The sequence below is a fragment of the Procambarus clarkii genome, chromosome 66, assembly GCF_040958095.1.
Source record: "Procambarus clarkii isolate CNS0578487 chromosome 66, FALCON_Pclarkii_2.0, whole genome shotgun sequence".
Lineage (NCBI taxonomy): Eukaryota > Metazoa > Arthropoda > Malacostraca > Decapoda > Cambaridae > Procambarus > Procambarus clarkii.
The window spans coordinates 17,282,384-17,303,628 of NC_091215.1; the positions used below are offsets into that span (position 1 = coordinate 17,282,384).

The 21,245-nt window shown below is 45.7% G+C and overlaps 1 protein-coding gene across 2 annotated transcripts in view; it reads left to right on the forward strand.

The window, feature by feature from the left end:
* LOC123769136 (adhesion G-protein coupled receptor G2) overlaps positions 1 to 21,245 on the forward strand; it is a 109,112-nt gene that overhangs the window by 40,255 nt on the left and 47,612 nt on the right. The window contains exon 2 of one of the 2 annotated variants that reach the window (XM_045760074.2): positions 13,912 to 13,945. The exons of the other annotated variant lie outside the window; for it this stretch is intronic. The gene's annotated coding sequence lies outside the window, so the exon portion shown is untranslated. The remainder of the gene's footprint in view (positions 1 to 13,911; positions 13,946 to 21,245) is intronic. 2 annotated transcript variants of the gene reach the window in all.

The window sequence follows — 21,245 nt, forward strand, 5'->3', positions numbered from 1 at the left end:
ATCAGCCTGCCATTGTCCCGGACAGGGCGAGGAAATGAGTTTTAAAGCGCAATTTTTATTGCGTTGTGATGGCTCTCGGCGCCATTAACGTCAGGCGGGTGTTCCGTCGTGGGCAAGAAACCCATTCATTTGTCACTCAGGTGACGTCTATTACAGTACGCATGACGAGACAAGATGGCAAAAAATCATGTTTGCTTCAACAAAGTCAAGATGTTCATCACTTGCCTAAATGGATGGTAGAAGAAAAATGTAAAAAAGTTGTAAAAATACAGCATACGAGAATATGAAGTGACAGTCACGGTGACGTATTTTGGAATTGATTATCAAATTGGAATTGACGCAAAATTGAATTTACGGAAAATGTGGGTTGGTTACCATTCATTAGGAAGACATCAAGACTGTCCTTTAAATGTCACTAAAGAGACGAATGGTGAGGCAGCGATTATGAGAGGACACGGTAAGTTTAGGCTACGCTGCTAGCTTAGTTTTAGTTCTAATTAAAATTGAAAATTTAGTTAGAAGCCGAATGGAGATTGTAATTAGTCCCCGAAAGGAGATATTAATTGGAAATTCAATCGACTTGAGAATGGTCCAGGACGGACCGAAACGTGGTCGTCCCTTCACCTTCTAGTGTGTGGTCTGGTCAACATACTTCAACCATCGCCTGCATATTAAATGGAAGCCGAAATGAGATTTTAGTTAGATCCCGAATGGAGGTTTTAATGATTATACGTCAGTCTGTAACAGATTTTCAACCTCTTAACTCTCAGTACACAAAGTTGCTGAAATTGTTAAGAGGCGCCATAACTCCGTTAAGGAGAGACTATATGTGTATTAAGATTGTGCTTAAAAGAGTAAAAATGGCTAAAATTTTGATCTTTTTTTTTGAAGAATGTTAATCATGATTTTAAAAAGTTTGGTTTTATTATTAATGTTCATATTTCTTATCATTTGTATTATTTTTTCCTTCCCTAAAACTGCCACGACACACTGGTTGAAAATCCTGTTCTGTAAGACAGCCTGCGATGGAGGAGGAGGACACAGCCTGCGATGCTTGCAGGAGGACACAGCCTGCGATGCTTGCAGGAGGACACAGCCTGCGATGCTTGCAGGAGGACACAGCCTGCGACGCTTGCAGGAGGACACAGCCTGCGACGCTTGCAGGAGGACACAGCCTGCGTTGCTTGCAGGAGGACACAGCCTGCGTTGCTTGCAGGAGGACACAGCCTGCGATGCTTGCAGGAGGACACAGCCTGCGATGCTTGCAGGAGGACACAGCCTGCGATGCTTGCAGGAGGACACAGCCTGCGATGCTTGCAGGAGGACACAGCCTGCGATGCTTGCAGGAGGACACAGCCTGCGATGCTTGCAGGAGGACACAGCCTGCGATGCTTGCAGGAGGACACAGCCTGCGATGCTTGCAGGAGGACACAGCCTGCGATGCTTGCAGGAGGACACAGCCTGCGATGCTTGCAGGAGGACACAGCCTGCGATGCTTGCAGGAGGACACAGCCTGCGATGCTTGCAGGAGGACACAGCCTGCGATGCTTGCAGGAGGACACAGCCTGCGATGCTTGCAGGAGGACACAGCCTGCGATGCTTGCAGGAGGACACAGCCTGCGATGCTTGCAGGAGGACACAGCCTGCGATGCTTGCAGGAGGACACAGCCTGCGACGCTTGCAGGAGGACACAGCCTGCGACGCTTGCAGGAGGACACAGCCTGCGTTGCTTGCAGGAGGACACAGCCTGCGTTGCTTGCAGGAGGAAACAGCCTGCGACGCTTGCAGGAGGACACAGCCTGCGACGCTTGCAGGAGGACACAGCCTGCGACGCTTGCAGGAGGAAACAGCCTGCGATGCTTGCAGGAGGAAACAGCCTGCGTTGCTTGCAGGAGGAAACAGCCTGCGTTGCTTGCAGGAGGAAACAGCCTGCGTTGCTTGCAGGAGGACACAGCCTGCATTGCTTGCAGGAGGACACAGCCTGCGACGCTTGCAGGAGGACACAGCCTGCGTTGCTAGCAGGAGGACACAGCCTGCGTTGCTTGCAGGAGGACACAGCCTGCATTGCTTGCAGGAGGAAACAGCCTGCGACGCTTGCAGGAGGAAACAGCCTGCGATGCTTGCAGGAGGAAACAGCCTGCGTTGCTTGCAGGAGGAAACAGCCTGCGTTGCTTGCAGGAGGAAACAGCCTGCGTTGCTTGCAGGAGGAAACAGCCTGCGACGCTTGCAGGAGGAAACAGCCTGCGACGCTTGCAGGAGGACACAGCCTGCGTTGCTTGCAGGAGGACACAGCCTGCGTTGCTTGCAGGAGGACACAGCCTGCGACGCTTGCAGGAGGACACAGCCTGCGACGCTTGCAGGAGGACACAGCCTGCGACGCTTGCAGGAGGACACAGCCTGCGACGCTTGCAGGAGGACACAGCCTGCGACGCTTGCAGGAGGACACAGCCTGCGACGCTTGCAGGAGGACACAGCCTGCGACGCTTGCAGGAGGACACAGCCTGCGACGCTTGCAGGAGGACACAGCCTGCGACGCTTGCAGGAGGACACAGCCTGCGACGCTTGCAGGAGGACACAGCCTGCGACGCTTGCAGGAGGACACAGCCTGCGACGCTTGCAGGAGGACACAGCCTGCGACGCTTGCAGGAGGACACAGCCTGCGACGCTTGCAGGAGGACACAGCCTGCGACGCTTGCAGGAGGACACAGCCTGCGACGCTTGCAGGAGGACACAGCCTGCGACGCTTGCAGGAGGACACAGCCTGCGACGCTTGCAGGAGGACACAGCCTGCGACGCTTGCAGGAGGACACAGCCTGCGACGCTTGCAGGAGGACACAGCCTGCGACGCTTGCAGGAGGACACAGCCTGCGACGCTTGCAGGAGGACACAGCCTGCGACGCTTGCAGGACACAGCCTGCGATGCTTGCAGGAGGACACAGCCTGCGACGCTTGCAGAACTCGAGAAAACAATCCCACTGCTCTCTAACCCAATATGTAAACTACACCATCTGTGTTGATGTCAATACTGGCGTTGTGATCTCTCGTGTGACAGATGCCAGGCGTCCATGTGGAGTTGTTAATGTGTGTTCACACGTCAGGTGGCAATTGAACGTCGTTATTTGCTTCTCGGACGTTGGCGTCGTAGACCTCGTGGAATATGAAATTAATCAGCAGCGATGACCAGTTTTCTTCACGAAAGCCTCAAGTTCATTTTGTGCCAAGGAAATTTGTTGGGACCGGAAGGCAGTTTGACGTCGGCGAGTTTTGTTTGTTTTTCATTGGTTGAGTTGAAATGCGTCGTGGCGGCCCCCTTCCCCCCCGCCCACCACCTCCCGTGGCAGCCCCCCCACCGCTCGTGACGCCCCCCCCACCTCCAGTGGCGGACCCCCACCGCCCGTGACGCCCCCCCCCCCCCACCGCCCGTGACGCCCCCCAACCACCGCCCGTGACGCCCCCCCCCCCACCACCAAGGTCATGGAGGAGACGGTCGAGGGTGGGCGGTGCTGTAGGATGAAGCTGTTGGTGGCAATATATCACGGCGAGTGTGGCGGTGATGGCGGCGGTGAGGCCCGTCACCTGGGACTAAAGACTCACAAACTACAATTTACACTCACGGGGGGCTGCTATTATGGGACATTAGGATGCAGTTTGCACCTCGTTTATAATACTGCGTGGAACTACCTAATAGGATGTAATGGTTAATATCACGAGGTCGCCTTAACATGCAAGATTGCTCGACACACGAGTACTGTTAATCACTTCTCGTGAAAATACTGGAAATATTTTTCAACTTAAATATTTCGATGTTGGGTCACAAGGCTGACTATTATCATTTTTTGACATTGTCGTACCTGAACACTTTATATATGAACTTCAAACAAATCTCGCATCTGGTATTTTATGAATATGCTGCTGATTCAGAGTGCAGTAAATGCTCTCATGCAATGTATATCCATATTCAATTCATGTCGTCATGTCGGACAGGAAGCATATATATATATATATATATATATATATATATATATATATAAAATATATATATATATATATATATATATATATATATATATATATATATATATATATATATATATATATATATATATATATGTCGTACCTAGTAGCCAGAACGCACTTCTCTGCCTACTATGCAAGGCCCGATTTGCCTAATATGCCAAGTTTTCATGAATTAATGTTTTTTCGACAACCTAACCTACCTAACCTAACTTAACTTTTTCGGCTACCTATCCTAAGCTAACCTATAAAGATAGGTTAGGTTAGGTTAGGTAGGGTTGGTTAGGTTCGGTAATATATCTACGTTAATTTTAACTCCAATAAAAAAAATTGACCTCATGCATAATGAAATGGGTAGCTTTATCATTTCATAAGAAAAAAATTAGAGAAAATATATTAAGTAAAACTTGGCTTATTAGGCAAATCGGGCCTTGCATAGTAGGCTGAGAAGTGAGTTCTGGCTATTAGGTACGACATATATATATATATATATATATATATATATATATATATTAGTATATTTTGGTAGCAGTCTTTCCTGTAGACATATATTATTAAATATGACCGAAAAAGTAAGATTAATAATTCTAACACGAATTTTCTCAATCTTTCGTACATTACGCTTCACTGTTGGAGGTAAATCAAAAATCACTTCTCCAAAATTCATTTTTATTTCTAGTCTGACGCGACACGGGCGCGTTTCGTAAAACTTATTACATTTTCAAAGACTTCACAAATACACAACTGATTAGAACTTGCGTTTCCCTGATTTTATATCTACATTTGAGTGAGGTGGGAAGGGTGATGTGGCATTACATTTGAGTGAGGTGGGAAGGGTGATGTGGCATTAACACAAGACAGAACACTAGGGGATATTAATAGGGTATTAAAAGTATCAACACAAGACAGAACAGAAACAATGGGTATTGAATAGAAGTGTTTGTAGAAAGCCTATTGGTCCATATTTCTTGATGCTTCTATATTGGAGCGGAGTCTTGAGGTGGGTAGAATATAGTTGTGCAATAATTGGCTGTTGATTGCTGGTGTTGACTTCTTAATGTGCAGTGCCTCGCAAACGTCAAGCCGCCTGCTATCGCTGTATCTATCGATGATTTCTGTGTTGTTTACTAGGATTTCTCTGGCGATGGTTTGGTTATGGGAAGAGATTATATGTTCCTTAATGGAGCCCTGTTGTTTATGCATCGTTAAACGCCTAGAAAGAGATGTTGTTGTCTTGCCTATATACTGGGTTTTTTGGAGCTTACAGTCCCCAAGTGGGCATTTGAAGGCATAGACGACGTTAGTCTCTTTTAAAGCGTTCTGTTTTGTGTCTGGAGAGTTTCTCATGAGTAGGCTGGCCGTTTTTCTGGTTTTATAGTAAATCGTCAGTTGTATCCTCTGATTTTTGTCTGTAGGGATAACGTTTCTATTAACAATATCTTTCAGGACCCTTTCCTCTGTTTTATGAGCTGTGGAAAAGAAGTTCCTGTAAAATAGTCTAATAGGGGGTATAGGTGTTGTGTTAGTTGTCTCTTCGGAGGTTGCATGGCTTTTCACTTTCCTTCTTATGATGTCTTCGATGAAACCATTGGAGAGGCCGTTATTGACTAGGACCTGCCTTACCCTACAGAGTTCTTCGTCGACTTGCTTCCATTCTGAGCTGTGGCTGAGAGCACGGTCGACGTATGCGTTAACAACACTCCTCTTGTACCTGTCAGGGCAGTCGCTGTTGGCATTTAGGCACATTCCTATGTTTGTTTCCTTTGTGTAGACTGCAGTGTGGAAACCTCCGCCCTTTTCCATGACTGTTACATCTAGAAAAGGCAGCTTCCCATCCTTTTCCGTCTCGTAAGTGAAACGCAGCACGGAACTCTGCTCAAATGCCTCCTTCAGCTCCTGCAGATGTCTGACATCAGGTACCTGTGTAAAAATGTCGTCAACATACCTGCAGTATATGGCCGGTTTCAAGTTCATGTCGACTAAGACTTTTTGCTCGATGGTACCCATGTAGAAGTTTGCAAACAGGACACCTAGGGGAGAACCCATGGCGACCCCATCTACTTGCTTATACATGTGCCCATCCGGGCTCAAGAAGGGTGCCTCTTTAGTACAAGCTTGGAGTAGTTTCCTCAGAATACTTTCTGGCATGTCAAGAGGAGTACAGGCTGGATCACGATACACTCTGTCGGCTATCATTCCGATTGTCTCGTCCACAGGTACGTTGGTAAACAGCGATTCTACGTCCAACGAGGCTCTTATCCCTGTGGCCCGTGCGCCCCGCAGTAAGTCCACAAATTCCTTTGGAGACTTCAGGCTGAAGGCGCAAGGAACATAAGGAGTCAGCAGGCCGTTGAGTCGCTTCGCCAGTCTGTACGTGGGTGTGGGTATCTGGCTAATGATTGGCCGAAGTGGGTTTCCAGGCTTGTGCGTCTTGACATTTCCATACGCATATCCAGGTTTATATTCCCCAATGATCTTTGGCAGGTGGAGTCCGGATTTCTTGGCGTTCACAGTTTCGATCAGTTTGTTGACCTTTGCTTTTAATTCGGCTGTAGTGTCCTTCGTTACCCTTTGGAACTTAGTTTGGTCAGAGAGTATGATGTTCATTTTCGCCAGATATTCGTCTTTTTTAAGAATGACATATATTGGCGACTTGTCACCTCTCCTGACAACTATCTCCTTGTTCTCACGAAGGCTTTTAGCTGCCGCTTTAAGCTCGGGGGACAGTATGGTGCTTCTGTAGTTGCCTCGATTCTTTCCTCCTTCTGCAATAAGTTCTGCTTGTAAGGTATCTTTGGTTGTGACCTTCTTTTGTGTCTCGAGGTCGAATATGTCGTCCAACAGAATTTCCAACTCTACTTTCCGGGCCATTTCACTCGGTCTGGACATAACATGACAGTTTATGCCCAGATTTAGGAGAGTGACTTGGTCCTCAGTGAGGTTAATTCCTGCAAGGTTCAGGAAGCCATCTCTTGGTCGTGGAATTGCCATAGGTCCTCCATATAATGTTGTTAGTTTGCATGTTTGCCGATTTGCCATATACTGCAGGTATGTTGACGACATTTTTACACAGGTACCTGATGTCAGACATCTGCAGGAGCTGAAGGAGGCATTTGAGCAGAGTTCCGTGCTGCGTTTCACTTACGAGACGGAAAAGGATGGGAAGCTGCCTTTTCTAGATGTAACAGTCATGGAAAAGGGCGGAGGTTTCCACACTGCAGTCTACACAAAGGAAACAAACATAGGAATGTGCCTAAATGCCAACAGCGACTGCCCTGACAGGTACAAGAGGAGTGTTGTTAACGCATACGTCGACCGTGCTCTCAGCCACAGCTCAGAATGGAAGCAAGTCGACGAAGAACTCTGTAGGGTAAGGCAGGTCCTAGTCAATAACGGCCTCTCCAATGGTTTCATCGAAGACATCATAAGAAGGAAAGTGAAAAGCCATGCAACCTCCGAAGAGACAACTAACACAACACCTATACCCCCTATTAGACTATTTTACAGGAACTTCTTTTCCACAGCTCATAAAACAGAGGAAAGGGTCCTGAAAGATATTGTTAATAGAAACGTTATCCCTACAGACAAAAATCAGAGGATACAACTGACGATTTACTATAAAACCAGAAAAACGGCCAGCCTACTCATGAGAAACTCTCCAGACACAAAACAGAACGCTTTAAAAGAGACTAACGTCGTCTATGCCTTCAAATGCCCACTTGGGGACTGTAAGCTCCAAAAAACCCAGTATATAGGCAAGACAACAACATCTCTTTCTAGGCGTTTAACGATGCATAAACAACAGGGCTCCATTAAGGAACATATAATCTCTTCCCATAACCAAACCATCGCCAGAGAAATCCTAGTAAACAACACAGAAATCATCGATAGATACAGCGATAGCAGGCGGCTTGACGTTTGCGAGGCACTACACATCAAGAAGTCAACACCAGCAATCAACAGCCAATTATTGCACAACTATATTCTACCCACCTCAAGACTCCGCTCCAATATAGAAGCATCAAGAAATATGGACCAATAGGCTTTCTACAAACACTTCTATTCAATACCCATTGTTTCTGTTCTGTCTTGTGTTGATACTTTTAATACCCTATTAATATCCCCTAGTGTTCTGTCTTGTGTTAATGCCACATCACCCTTCCCACCTCACTCAAATGTAATGCCACATCACCCTTCCCACCTCACTCAAATGTAGATATAAAATCAGGGAAACGCAAGTTCTAATCAGTTGTGTATTTGTGAAGTCTTTGAAAATGTAATAAGTTTTACGAAACGCGCCCGTGTCGCGTCAGACTAGAAATAAAAATGAATTTTGGAGAAGTGATTTTTGATTTACCTCCAACAGTGAAGCGTAATGTACGAAAGATTGAGAAAATTCGTGTTAGAATTATTAATCTTACTTTTTCGGTCATATTTAATAATATATATATATATATATATATATATATATATATATATATATATATATATATATATATATATATATATGTCGTACCTAGTAGCCAGAACTCACTTCTCAGCCAACTATTCAAGGCCCGATTTGCCTAATAAGCCAAGTTTTCCTGAATTCATATATTTACTATAATTTTTTTCTTATGAAATGATAAAGCTACCCTTTTCACTATGTATGAGGTCAATTTTTTTTTATTGGAGTTAAAATTAACGTAGATATATGACCGAACCTAACCAACCCTACCTAACCTAACCTAACCTATATATATAGGTAAGGTTAGGTTAGGTAGCCAAAAAAAGCTAGGTTAGGTTAGGTTAGGTAGGTTAGGTAGACGAAAAAACATTAATTCATGAAAACTTGGCTTATTAGGCAAATCGGGCCTTGCATAGTAGGCTGAGAAGTGCGTTCTGGCTATTAGGTACGACATATATATATATATATATATATATATATATATATATATATATATACATATATATATACATTATAATATAATGTATAATACATATAATGCGGAAAAACCACATGTGAAAAATAGAGAATGCTTAACGCGTTTTCGGTTTAATTCGTTTTCATCAGAGCAAAGTAGAATCTTCATTCTACTTTGCTCTGATGAAGGCGAAGTAAGCCGAAAACGCGTTAAGCATTCTCTATTTTTCACATGTGGTTTTTCCGCATACTTGGATCAGTGTTTTTGTGATCATTGTTGCATATAATATAATATCTCCCTTTTACACTGGTATGCTTCAGGCTACTGACCCTCCCTAGGATGCAACCCCTCCCCCCCCCCAACATTTGCCCAGCTCCTGGGTACCCATTTACCTGCGAGGTGAATAGCAGTATTAGGTGAAAATAAACTTAGCAATTTCTACCCACCCGGGAATCGAACCTGGGATCCACAATTATCAGTCAAGAACGAAACCGACCTTACGGTGCACAACTTTTTCTTTACAGTAAAGTGTTTGAGGGACGCGCGTGCGCGCGCACATGTCCGCAGAAGCATGTCTCCGTTCTTGCCTGTGCACGCATCCGTGCACAATTATCTTGGTCATGTGCACGTGGGGTGCGCGAGGCGTGTGCGCCTGAACGTGAAAGTCAAGGAGGTGGTGAGCCAGTGTAGCCTGAGCGCTTCAGGCCTGAACGTGCTGCCTGCCTGCCTGTGCACGTGCTGCCTGCCTGCCTATGCACGTGCTGCCTGCCTGCCTGTGCACGTGCTGCCTGCCTGCCTGTGCACGTGCTGCCTGCCTGTGTGCACGTGCTGGCAGGCGAGTCATAATTTTCGACTATTCTCGCTTCATACTAAAACAATTTACCCATCGTCCCAGAAACCCCCCCCCCCTTCTCTCCTAATAATAAACCACATGCCGGAATGTGTTTGTCTTCTCGGGTAAAGAACCTCAGTATTTCGGAGCTCAGGTTAGTGCCGCAGAGATATTAGTCGTGCAGGGTAGAACTAATTCATATACCTCCGAAATAAGTGGAGGGAATCAATTAGAGTACTGAGGTGATGCGAACCAGCGAACATATCCCCTGTACCACCTCATGGTATATCTTATACAACCTTGGATTCCACTGAATCCGTAGGAAGTCTGGAGTCTTCTACTGAAGCCTACTCCAGGCCTACTGAAGCCTACTCCAGGCCTACTGAAGCCTACTCCAGGCCTACTGAAGCCTACTCCAGGCCTACTGAAGCCTACTCCAGGCCTACCGAAGCCTACTCCAGGCCTACCGAAGCCTACTCCAGGCCTACCGAAGCCTACTCCAGGCCTACCGAAGCCTACTCCAGGCCTACCGAAGCCTACTCCAGGCCTACCGAAGCCAATCCAGGCCTACCGAGGCCAGTGCAGGCCTACCGAGGCCAGTGCAGGCCTACCGAGGCCAGTCCAGGCCTGCCGAGGCCAGTCCAGGCCTGCCGAGGCCAGTCCAGGCCTGCCGAGGCCAGTCCAGGCCAAGCCGAGGCCAGTCCAGGCCTGCCGAGGCCAGTCCAGGCCAAGCCGACGCCAGTCCAGGCCAAGCCGACGCCAGTCCAGGCCAAGCCGACGCCAGTCCAGGCCAAGCCGACGCCAGTCCAGGCCAAGCCGACGCCAGTCCTCAGTGTCCCTATTTACTTTTTCACTGATATAAATGGCGTCAGTGTGATGTGTTTGCGTGCCTGAAGTAACTCTTAGGAGTAAACACAGAGCCTCATCGTGTTCCTGTCCGGACATTAGGGAGGTGGCGACGTGTCGCTCGGTCTTGGACCGTTATGAAATAGCGTAATAAGGTCCAGGACGGACCGAAACGTCGTCACTTACTTTATTTTCAGACCCAAGAGTTGTGCGTTAGGTTTTTAGGCGCGTTACTGTGACGTAATGTGTGGGTGTTGCTGGTGTATGGAGGAACGCTGCACGTGTAGCCATGGCACGTGTAGCCGTGGTGGCACCTGTAGCCGTGGTGGCACCTGTAGCCGTGGTGGCACCTGTAGCAGTAGTAGCAGCGTAGCACCTGTAGCTGTAGCCCGTGTAGCAGTAGCACCTGTAGCCGTATCTCGTGTAGCAGTAGCCTGGGCGCTGGCAGTCTTCCAGTGCCGTACATAAACATTAAAGTGTTCCTCCGTCATAAATCTCCCCAGTTAAGCACTGTGTTTGTTAGCGTTGTGTTTCCTCCCATTGATTTATTGGTAATTAGCCGGAGGTTGCTGGCTGTAATGTCCCTTGTTCCCAGGCATTATATGACAGTCGGCAGCCGCGTGGGCACTTCATGACAAGCGCTTAACTGCTGGTTACTCTCCAGCAGTGTCATTACCACAATTAGCCGCCTAGTTCCGGGGTGGTAGTTAAGGCAAGGCTCTCACGCTCTCAGCTGTGAGCGGAGAGTTGTTGAAACGTTTAGCGTCTGCCCGCTTATGTTTACCAGCTGTGTGTGTAGCGGATATTGGGAGTTGTTGCTGATGTTTTGGGAAGTTGGGAAGCTTTGTGTGTGTGTGGAACATCAGTGATGTGGTGTTTAACAACCTTTCTTTTCGCCGATGGTTGTGTGCAAGTTGAGTATTAAATGTTGTTATTGTTGCGTAGTTATGTAACTTTTAAATGTTAATTGTCATTCTTGAGAAGCTGTGACGCTGCTAAGGTTACTCCAAATTTTTGTTCAAACATTATGAACGGTTCTTAGCAATTATGACTTCTCGTTTAATACAGATGTAAAAATGTTCATTACAATACTCTACTTAACCAGTCCCCGGGCAGTGTACCAGCACTCTCACACAATACACTAACCACTCCCCGGGAGTGTACCAGTACTCTCACACAATACACTAACCAGCCCCCGGGAGTGTACCAGTACTCTCACACAATACACTAACCAGCCCCCGGGAGTGTACCAGTACTCTCACACAATACACTAACCAGTCCCCGGGAGTGTACCAGTACTCTCACACAATACACTAACCACTCCCCGGGAGTGTACCAGTACTCTCACACAATACACTAACCAGTCCCCGGGCAGTGTACCAGTACTCTCACACAATACACTAACCAGTCCCCGGGAGTGTACCAGTACTCTCACACAATACACTAACCAGTCCCCGGGCAGTGTACCAGCACTCTCACACAATACACTAACCACTCCCCGGGAGTGTACCAGTACTCTCACACAATACACTAACCACTCCCCGGGCAGTGTACCAGTACTCTCACAATACACTAACCAGTCCCCGGGCAGTGTACCAGTACTCTCACACAATACACTAACCACTCCCCGGGAGTGTACCAGTACTCTCACACAATACACTAACCAGTCCCCGGGAGTGTACCAGTACTCTCACACAATACACTAACCACTCCCCGGGAGTGTACCAGTACTCTCACACAATACACTAACCAGTCCCCGGGCAGTGTACCAGTACTCTCACACAATACACTAACCAGTCCCCGGGAGTGTACCAGTACTCTCACACAATACACTAACCAGTCCCCGGGCAGTGTACCAGCACTCTGACACAATACACTAACCACTCCCCGGGAGTGTACCAGTACTCTCACACAATACACTAACCACTCCCCGGGCAGTGTACCAGTACTCTCACAATACACTAACCAGTCCCCGGGCAGTGTACCAGTACTCTCACACAATACACTAACCACTCCCCGGGAGTGTACCAGTACTCTCACACAATACACTAACCAGTCCCCGGGCAGTGTACCAGTACTCTCACACAATACACTAACCAGTCCCCGGGAGTGTACCAGTACTCTCACACAATACACTAACCAGTCCCCGGGCAGTGTACCAGTACTCTCACACAATACACTAACCAGTCCCCGGGAGTGTACCAGTACTCTCACACAATACACTAACCAGTCCCCGGCAGTGTACCAGTACTCTCACAATACACTAACCAGTCCACGGACAGTGTACCAGTACTCACACAACACACTAACCAGTCCCCGGGCAGTGTACCAGTACTCTCACACAATACACTAACCAGTCCCCGGCAGTGTACCAGTACTCTCACACAACACACTAACCAGTCCCTGCTCAGTGTACCAGTACTCACACAATACACTAACCAGTCCCTGCTCAGTGTACCAGTACTCTCACACAATACACTAACCAGTCCCTGCTCAGTGTACCAGTACTCTCACACAACACACTAACCAGTCCCTGCTCAGTGTACCAGTACTCACACAATACACTAACCAGTCCCTGCTCAGTGTACCAGTACTCACACAATACACTAACCAGTCCCTGCTCAGTGTACCAGTACTCTCACACAATACACTAACCAGTCCCCGGCAGTGTACCAGTACTCTCACACAACACACTAACCAGTCCCTGCTCAGTGTACCAGTACTCACACAATACACTAACCAGTCCGTGCTCAGTGTACCAGTACTCTCACACAACACACTAACCAGTCCCTGCTCAGTGTACCAGTACTCACACAATACACTAACCAGTCCCTGGGCAGTGTACCAGTACTCACACAATACACTAACCAGTCCCCGGGGAGAAATTAAATATTACAATTAACGACCTAAATTAAATAGAAACTGTAAAGACTGCACCAGTCACGATACAACAGTTCCTTACATTCACCGGGTCTGATGAGCTGTAGTCATCCTGACCTTGTATGGTTAAACCAAGGCTCTAAATTGTCTATAATAATGTGTGTTATTGCAATATAATCCTTGTAATTTGTATTATGACACATTTTCACGAGCGCCCTGTAATGATGACACAATGTTGCATAAACTGCCACTAATCCAGAGCTCTGCCACTTGTACTGAAGCAAACACGAGACGATATTTAGTTTTAAAACATAAAACACATTTATAGCTGAACAGAGATTACTTGGTGATGCAAGTTAAAAGAAAAATACCAATTAAGTAAAATGTTAACAAGATTGTATATTGTAGCGTTTTTATTTTGTTTTGTCTTTGCAGGACGACTGTGTCTCCTCCTCAGCCTCCTCACCAGGTAAATAGACAAGTGCTCTCCTCGTGAGGGAAATATTACCTGCATCAAAATGTACCATAAATATTAATGGGTTTGTAGATCAAGATAACACGTCAGTACATTGTACAGTAATAAATGATACGGTAATTGTTATTATTTGAATTAAGTGGTTCACAAAATCTGCTTTATTTTGTTGAGCATATTCTAGCCTGGCTCTCTAGATAGTTATTATAAGGTAACTATATAATATGTCTCAAGTAACTGCAACAATGATCGTTACTAGACATATATCATTAGCATAATATTAAGTAATGATAAAATCAATTATCTTGAAGTAAATATTATTACATAAATGAAAACTATGCAAGACATTGATTGTTGATAAATATTGCTTACCATTGATCAGATTTTAGAGATTGATGATATATATATGGATATATATTATATTTATGGAATAAGATAAATGCTAATTATTGTTCTTACGTTGAAGTGGGCGTTGGCCCATGGCGAACACCTGTAAAAAGGTATTGTTAATGACACAATCACCCTAATTAGCCAATCAAATAAAAAAAAATGTACATTAAACTTATCCCAGACTGAAGGCCGGAGCCTAGTCTGACCGGAACCTAGATTTAAAGATGATTAAGTAATTACTTTGCTTTAACCGATTCAGTTCTTAGTTAAGAAGGGCTTGTGAAGGGCTTTAACCTCACCACAGATCACTGATTAAGCGATCTGTGGTGGACGTCACATGTGGCTGTCGATAACCTATGACGCTACACGAGGCCTTGTACACGTGACTTTTGTGACGTATGATGTAGCAACCCGTCCTTTTAAAAGTAACGTCGCTTTTCGCTCGTATGCGCCGCTATGGCTAAAAGTGGACATAATTTGAAATTAAATCGACTCACAAAAGTGACGTTCTGTCCCGTTTTCTGTTTGAGTCATCCGGCTTACTCGATAAGGTTAGGAGAGGATTAATTAACGTTTTTCGTAACGTTTTGAAACTGAGAATTTCTTGCCCACCTAACCTACCAGAGGACCCTTAACTTACTGTTGTTAAAAAAAAAAAATCCCAAATATATTTTCATTTTCAAATTCTGTCCATTTTCGGCCATACGGGTGGCCAAAAGCGACGTTATTTTTAAGAGGACGGGTTGATAATCTTGCATATTAGATTGCTGTATGTTCGTGGTGGAATTCACGAACATGAATTTTTTCATGTTTTCACACTCGTAATGATAATTTCCGAAAGAAATCAAACTTAAGGCCATGTTTTTAACGAGTCATACGGCTATATATGAAATCCTCTCTGGCGCAGCGGTAACATGCTCCCCGCGCTTCACAAGCGATTTGGCCCACGTTCGTGTCCTGGCCGGGGAGAATTGACTAAGGGCCAATCCAACAGTGACAGAGTGGCTGCTAAACGACTGGCGGGGGGAATTGCAGGGAAACTAGCGGGTAAGGCTTACCATGAACCTTGGGGAAGAGAAAGGTTTCTCATCTATGGGAAGTTTCCCCATGTTCTATGGGAAAGGAAAACCTGTTAACAGGAGTCAGCAGTCTTGTACCCACTTGAGGGGAGGAGGGAAATAAACACTGGGTTACTGGGTTTAAATCTGTTTTGATGTAGCCAATTTTGTATGCCTCTCTTTCAGGTGGTAGGTGAATATAATTCCATTTTTTGAATTATTATCTCTTTACCTACTTCTGGAAGCAATCTTCGACCACTTCCAGGAATTCTTCCGCCTCATAAGTTTCCCATTTTAATTGTCCACTGTTCTTCCAAGGTTAATGTTTGCAATAATACACATTACTGCTTCTTGATGTTTTTCTTCTCTTCCCACATCGGTGTACTGTCTCGGCCTCGAGATCTGTACATGTACGTTACCTGTTAGTAGCTTTTCGTTTCCCTCGTTCACTTCTACCTGTATGGTTCATGTGAGATTTAATCTCCTATTTTGCAATGCACTAAAGATCCTTTCACATCGATGTCAACTCCACCTCTTTTATTTGTTCTGTCAACATACAGCTTATATCCCTTGGTCTAGTACTTGTCAGTAGGTCCTTTGGGTTGATGTTTAACCATGTTTCAGTAAGTGATATGTTAATTTTTCAGTACACCAGTGTCCTTAGATCACCCATATTATTTGTTACACTTCTAGAGATAGTATAATATAACTGAAGACTTCTTTTCTACATTGCCTTGTTAAGTATATTATTTTTGTTTTCCACAGGATCAATTTATTTTTTAAGGTGAAAATGCTCCCTTTTTTAGTACCCTCAGCCATTTAACACCCAAACCACTTTTCTCTAAGTGCTTTGAGGTCTTGCACGTGTTATGCCCCGTGTATGTTACAACTTAACTATCTGGACCAGTGGGTAGTTACCGCGTGGTGCTAGAACCATCAGTCTCAGAATAGTAATCCATGAAAGGGTTCGCAAGGAACAAAGACAAGAGCTGGAATTAAATGCGCCGATTCTAGTTAAGAAATATTAGACAACACACAATGTATTTACAAGCACTTGAGAAACGTGAGACATCGACGCATGAACACTAGACTCACGTAAGCCTAAATCATCTTGACTTCCCTTTTAAAGATACTTCTCACCATGGTGGAGGTCCCGGTCTGAGGGGCGGAGTTCGAGGCTCGGCGGCACGTTGTTCCTACACTATGGCCAGCGGAAATTGCCACGTCGCTCCAGGCAAAATTAATATTTAGTTGCTGGAGGCCGCCAGCTGGTGAGATAACATGGGAACCCATAGACAGGTCGGGCGAGGAAGTTGGCCTAACATGTCCGGGGGAATGTCTGGTGAGGACGCTAATATTAGTCGGGCCTTGGGCACCCGGGCCTCGGGCACCCGGGCCTCGGGCACCCGGGCCTCGGGCACCCGGGCCTCGGGCACCCGGGCCTCGGGCACCCGGGCCTCGGGCACCCGGGCCTCGGGCACCCGGGCCTCGGGCACCCAGGCCTCGGGCACCCGGGCCTCGGGCACCCGGGCCTCGGAAGCACACAGCCGGTGTTTTTTTCTACCACAGACGTGGCCACACATTAACAATGCTAACCAGCATATATACATTTTCTTCTGTCCTCCGTGGACAGGGTGAGAGATGTGTTAAACATATAGTTCAAGGGTTTATTGAACAATCAACCACAGAAGGTGATTGTAGTGCTTTTAAAATGCTAAGCTAACCTACAGACATAAAAACATATATACACAGAGTTACGTATGCCCTACATAAAGTGTTCGATGTGTTTTAACATAGTGTTATTAATGTGCATTTACAAAGGTGAAATGTAATTCTGATCAGCTTCCACATACTTTACACACACACACACACACACACACACACACACACACACACACACACACACACACACACACACACACACACACACACACACACACACACACACACACACATTTGTCTCTCCTACTCTGAGAGGGTAAGATAGCTGATAGAGAAACTAGTGTGTTAATTAGCACTTAACCACTGAAAGTGATTAAGATGCTTTTACACGCTCAGGTTATATAGTTACATCACATACATACATACATACATTCATTGTATAATTGATACATTACCCCGGGTCTAGTGGTGGCGCCCCTTCCTTCGGCGGACAGGAAGCACCTGGCCGGCTGCCTACCTGAGAAAGGGTGAAGACGGGTGACGGTCCGCGCCCGTCACCGTTGACGGACAACCTGGATGAGAGGGCGGGTGGCCGCCTCCACGCAGCCGGCACCCTTAACACACACACGCAATCTTCTCTACACGATAAGGACGGATAGAGGAGATTGGCCCAGGCCAGTGGAATACGAACATTAAGGGGACACAGGTGGAAACTGAGTACCCAAATGAGCCACAGGGACGTTAGAAAGAACATTTTCAGTGTCAAAGTTGTTAACGGATGGAATGCATTAGGCAGTGATGTGGTGGAGGCTGACTCCATACACAGTTTCAAGTGTAGATATGATAGAGTCCAGTAGGCTCAGGAACCTGTACACCTGTTGATTGACAGTTGATAGGTGGGACCAAAAAGCCAGAGCTCAACCCCTCAAGCACAATTAGGTGAGTACACCCACGCTCAGGAAGAAGCCTGTAGCAGCTGTCTAACTCCCAGATATATATTTACTGTTAGGTAACAGGGGCATCAGGGTGAGACACACTCTGCCCATTTGTTTCCTCCGGTGGGCGAGATCGAACCCGGACCCTAGGATTACGAGTCCCAAGCGCTGTCCATTCAGCCACGGCCCCTGTGTGTGTGTGTGTGTGTGTGTGTGTGTGTGTGTGTGTGTGTGTGTGTGTGTGTACACGTACACGTACACGTACACGTACATACCTAAGGGGTGTGAGGTGTACCCTGGAGCCAAACCTGGGGGGCAGGAGGGGCGCTCTTGGCCGTAATGATAACTGTCTTGGCAACTGTTTCTGGCGCCTCAACCACCACACACTCACCAGCCTGTCCTCCTGCACCCTGCCAGCACCAACAGTCTCCTAATCTCTCCTCGAAGCACAGTCCAATTACATCTACCTGCTGCATCTACCTCCTTACATCCATCTCTTTTCACGTCTACTTTTTTAACTTGCCTTCTTTTACAACTTATTAAAGCCGAAGGAAAAAAACTCCGTTAAATGAAGCGTGTTTTTTTGTTTGGTGAGGTGTGTGTAGCAGCACCATGTTGCCAGAGGTTGGGGAAACAGGTTAAGGGGTTGCCCTCCGGGAGTGGGTCTAGGGGATAATGTTATATAATGACCAGACTCGTAATGTGTGCCAGCGCTGGAGGACCTGATGTTGCAAGAGTGAGGCCTGAGGCACAGAGGCCTGAGAGACTAGTAAGTAATTATCAAAAGAAGGCACCAAACCGGGAAGGCTATGTAGCACCATCAAACGTGCGGAATAATCAGGGCGCTAAATATCACCAAGGATGCCAGTACGAGAACAGAAACGCATAAAGCGAATGACCTCAAAAGTATCAGATTCGCCAAGAATTCTATCGAGGGACAGGTGACTGCGAGACACGGTCGGAAAGCAAGACGCACGCTCGTCCTGGAAGTCAGGACATTAAACAAGGATATGCATGACTGTAAGAGGGACAATGCAATTTAGACAATAAGGAGCAGGGCGGCGCTCCATTAAGTGACCGTGGGTTAAGCGTGTATGGCCAATACACAACCTCGCCAGAGCCATTTCATAACGCCGGTTATGGTGATAGGAGGAAGGCCACGGGGACACACAACTTTTACGAGTACGCAGTTTGTTACCAGTAACAGAAGACCAACAACCCTGACAACGGGTAAGGATGGAGGAATGAATAACTGGGTAAAAGTCGGAATAATAAATACCTTTACAGGAGATGGGACAAGAGCAGACAGCTTAAATTTACTACCTTCCGTAAACCGCTTTAACCCTTCTTTCAAGGATCTCACTGCTCTCTCTGCTAGACCATTTGAAGGAGGATTATAGGGGGCAGGTGTTACATGTTTAATACCATTTTTCCGAAAAAAAATCCTCCATTTCCACAGAAACAAAATAAGGAGCATTGTCTGAGACAATTATGTCTGGCAATCCAAAATTACAAAATGTTTTCCTTAGTAATTCACAAGTTACAGATGATGTGGTGGAATTACACACATGCACATCCAGAAATTTGGTGCATGAATCCACCACCACTAGGTAATATTTATTATCCATAGGTCCCGCATAATCTACATGAAGTCTAGACCAGGGTTTTCCAGTGCATGGCCAAGAAAGTACTAGGGCCTGTGGTTTCTGATAATTCTTAAAGCAAATATGACAATTTTTTGTTACCTCAGCAATATCCTGGTCTATTTTTGGCCACCAAACCCAGCTTCTAGCTTCTGCTTTCATAGCATTTATGCCATTATGGCCTACATGCAGCTGTTCCAAAATCTTACATCTCAATTCCCCAGGCACCACCACTCTATTCCTATACAAGAGTACATCCTGGTGAATACTAAGGTCAGCCTTCACTGCAGCATACTCTGACAATAACAAATTATCATTCCAACCATATTTGACATATTTCAACAACAACACTTAATTTAGGATCTCTACCAGTTGCCTTCCTAATAGTCTGGAATGAAATGTCCTCAAAAGACATAGATTCCACCAGGTTAACATACTCCACTGGAATACTGGAATTCAATTCTTCTGTCACAGGCAATCTACTTAATGCATCAGCTACTACATTATCCTTGCCTGGCTTAAACTCTAAATCATACTCAAACTGCGAGAGTAGTAATGCCCATCTTTGAATTCTAGCATTGGCATTAAGTGGAATCTGCTTACCTCTGCCAAACAATCCTAGCAGGGGTTTATGATCTGTTCTAGCAAGAAATTTCCTCCCCAGCAGAAAATACCTCAGTTTTTTTACAGCATATACCAAAGCTAAGGCTTCTTTATCTGAGAATAATTCTGTTCCGCAGGAGATAATTTCTTGCTAGCAAAATATACTACTTTATCCTGACCATCGACTTCCTGTAATAATACACACCCCACTCCTACTGGGGAAGCATCTACCTCCAGTTTTAACGTGAGTCTACCAGTAAAATTAGTGAGCACTGGAGAATTGATCAATTCCTGCTTAATATTCCTGAATGCATTTTCCTCTCTTGCTGCCCACTTAAATCTAGCCCCTTTTTTCAACAATTCATACAAGGGTGCTAATTTTGTTGAAAAGTTCTTCACGAACTTACAAAAATATGTAACCATCCCAACAAAAGACTGTACTTCCCCAACTGATGTTGGGGCTGGGGCATCTATTATAGCAGCTACATTTTTGTGAGAAGGAGTAAAGCCCTTACCTGAAATATGGTACCCCAGATATTCAATGGCCTTGGTCTTCAACGTTGTTTTTCCCTTATTAATCTTCACATTGTGCTTTTGCAAAAGATTCAAAACTTGTTCTAATCTAGCATCATGCACTTCCTCATTCTCCCCACATACAATAATGTCATCTAAAAAACTAGCCACACCTTCAATGTTAACTAACAACTGGAACATGAATCTCTGAAAAATTGCTGGAGATGAGGAGAGTCCAAAAGGAAGTCTTTTATACTTAAATAACCACTTGTGGGTATTAATCACTAACAATTTCTGGCTCTCCTCCTCTACAGGAATTTGCAAGTAAGCATCTTTCAGGTCAATCTTAGAAAAAATTGCTCCCTTGCAGACCACTGACAACAACTCATCTATCTTAGGTAAAGGGTACTTCTCACAGTGTATGCGGTTGTTCAGTTCTTTGAAGTCTGCACAGATTCTCAAGGATTTCCGATCTGCCTTCAACACTGGTACA